The sequence below is a fragment of the Nerophis ophidion genome, linkage group LG19 (assembly GCF_033978795.1).
Source record: "Nerophis ophidion isolate RoL-2023_Sa linkage group LG19, RoL_Noph_v1.0, whole genome shotgun sequence".
Lineage (NCBI taxonomy): Eukaryota > Metazoa > Chordata > Actinopteri > Syngnathiformes > Syngnathidae > Nerophis > Nerophis ophidion.
In genome coordinates, this window is record NC_084629.1 from 27,354,332 (window position 1) to 27,357,779 (window position 3,448).

Here is a 3,448-nt window from a genome sequence, read left to right on the forward strand (position 1 = left end):
ATATATATATATATATATATATATTAGTCAGCCACCGATTGTGCAAGTTCTCCCACTTAAAATGATGACAGAGGTCTGTAATTTTCATCATAGGTACACTTCGACTGTCAGAGACAGAATGTGAAAAAAAAAATCCAGGAATTCACATTGTAGGAATTTTAAATAATTTATTTGTAAATTATGGTGGAAAATAAGTATTTGGTCAACCATTCAAAGCTCTCACTGATGGAAGGAGGTTTTGGCTCAAAATCTCACGATACATGGCCCCATTCATTCTTTCCTTAACACGGATCAATCGTCCTGTCCCCTTAGCAGAAAAACAGCCCCAAATCATGATGTTTCCACCCCCATGCTTCACAGTAGGTATGGTGTTCTTGGGATGCAAATCAGTATTCTTCTTCCTCCAAACACGACGAGTGTATATATATATATATATATATATACATATATATATATATACAATCGGAAAGATTGAAAGATTGGTCCAAGATGGCGGCGCCCGGACGGGCTGCGTCCTCGCGGAGCTCCTGCTAAAGATGAAACTTTTGGCAGAAATACCGGACAATTCTACAAACTTCATGGCTGGCTCACATCGTGGTCACTCCGTGATCACGTACGACCGCCAGACACTTCTGGATGTGGACATATCGGGCCGTTTTGGACCGATAGACGCGTGCGTGCTAAACGTGCTAACTAGCATGGGAATACGTTGACGGCTGCATCCAGCGGCCTGTGAAGCAGGGGAGTCTAGTAGCAGCGGGGGCCGTCTACGGAGCAGACGCCAGCGGTGTGATCGGAAACGCGGATGCCGAGCGGGGCTAAAAACAAAGCAGAAGGCTAATCCCCACAGGACACCACTTCTCTCCATCCTGCAGCCAGATTTAAATGGAAGATGCGAGACTACTGGTCTGGGTAAGGAGTCAGTTAAATTAGAACAAGTTTTTTCGGCTTTGAGTGTTTCAGAGTTGGACATGTGTTTTACTGAGGTGGCTAACCATGATGCGTGCAGTTTATCAAAGCAACAAACAAACAATCGGAAAATTCCCGTTACTGAGGTGGCTAACCATGATGCGTGCAGTTTATCAAAGCAACAATCAAACAATCGGAAAATTCCCCTCGTATCAATTCCTAGATATGGTCGTAATTATACTAAATGCACTGGGCATAATAAACACAACGTTATTAATATTGCTACTACGGATAATTTGATCAAAAAGTCCCTAAAACAGCCCACTACCTATAATATAGGTTTTTTAAACATAAGATCATTGTCTCCCAAAACGTCGTTAGTTAATGATATCATCAGAGACAACAATCTTAACGTCATCGGTCTCAGCGAAACCAGGCTTAAACCAAACGACTTTTTTGCGCTAAATGAGGCATGTCCTCCTAACTTTACACATGCGCATATTGCCCGTCCGCTTAAAAGGGGTGGCGGGGTCGCACTAATATACAACGAAAACGTTAACCTTAGTCCTAACATAAATAATAAATATAAATCGTTTGAGGTGCTTACTATGAGGTCTGTCACACCGCTGCCTCTACACCTGGCTGTTATCTACCGCCCCCCAGGGCCCTATTCGGACTTTATCAATGAATTCTCAGAGTTCGTTGCTGATGTAGTGACACACACCGATAATATAATCATAATGGGGGACTTTAATATCCATATGAATACCCCATCGGACCCACCGTGCGTAGCGCTCCAGACTATAATTGATAGCTGTGGTCTCACACAAATAATAAATGAACCCACGCATCACAACGGTAATACGATAGACCTAGTGCTTGTCAGGGGTATCACCGTTTCCAAAGTTACGATACTCCCGTATACTAAAGTATTGTCCGATCATTACCTTATAAAATTCGAGGTTCAGACGCATGTTCGTCAAACTAATAATAATAATAACTGCTATAGCAGCCGCAACATTAATACGGCCACAACGACAACTCTTGCTGACCTACTGCCCTCGGTAATGGCACCATTCCCAAAATATGTGGGCTCTATTGATAACCTCACTAACAACTTTAACGACGCCCTGCGCGAAACCATTGATAACATAGCACCGCTAAAGTTAAAAAAGGCGCCAAAAAAGCGCACCCCGTGGTTTACAGAAGAAACTAGAGCTCAGAAATTATTATGTAGAAAGCTGGAACGCAAATGGCGCACGACTAAACTTGAGGTGCACCATCAAGCATGGAGTGATGGTTTAATAACTTATAAACGCATGCTTACCTTAGCTAAAGCTAAATATTACTCAAATCTCATCCACCGTAATAAAAACGATCCTAAATTTTTGTTTAGTACGGTAGCATCGCTAACCCAACAAGGGACCCCTTCCAGTAGCTCAACCCACTCAGCTGATGACTTTATGCAATTCTTTAGTAAGAAAATTGAAGTCATTAGAAAGGAGATTAAAGACAATGCGTCCCAGCTACAACTGGGTTCTATTAACACTGACACGATGGTATATACGGCGGATACCGCCCTACAAAATAGTTTCTCTCGTTTTGAGGAAATAACATTAGAGGAATTGTTACAACGTGTAAATGGAATAAAACAAACAACATGTTTACTTGACCCTCTTCCTGGGAAACTGATCAAGGAGCTCTTTGTATTATTAGGTCCATCAGTGCTAAATATTATAAACTTATCACTCTCCTCGGGCACTGTTCCCCTAGCATTCAAAAAAGCGGTTATTCATCCTCTTCTTAAAAGACCTAACGTCGATCCTGACCTCATGGTAAACTACCGACCGGTGTCTCACCTTCCCTTTATTTCAAAAATCCTCTAAAAAATTGTTGCGGAGCAGTTAAATGAACACTTAGCGTCTAACAATCTATGTGAAACCTTTCAATCCGGTTTCAGGGCAAATCACTCCACGGAGACAGCCCTCGCAAAAATGACTAATGATCTATTGCTAACGATGGATTCTGATGCGTCATTTATGTTGCTGCTCCTCGATCTTAGCGCTGCTTTCGATACCGTCGATCATAATATTTTATTAGAACGTATCAAAACACGAATTGGTATGTCAGACTTAGCCCTGTCTTGGTTTAACTCTTATCTTACTGATAGGATGCAGTGTGTCTCCCATAACAATGTGACCTCGGACTACGTTAAGGTAACGTGTGGAGTTCCCCAGGGTTCGGTCCTTGGCCCTGCACTCTTCAGCATCTACATGCTGCCGCTAGGTGACATCATACGCAAATACGGTGTTAGCTTTCACTGTTATGCTGATGACACCCAACTCTACATGCCCCTAAAGCTGACCAACACGCCGGATTGTAGTCAGCTGGAGGCGTGTCTTAATGAAATTAAACAATGGATGTCCGCTAACTTCTTGCAACTCAACGCCAAAAAAACGGAAATGCTGATTATCGGTCCTGCTAGACACCGAACTCTATTTAATAATACAACTCTAACATTTGACAACCAAACAATTAA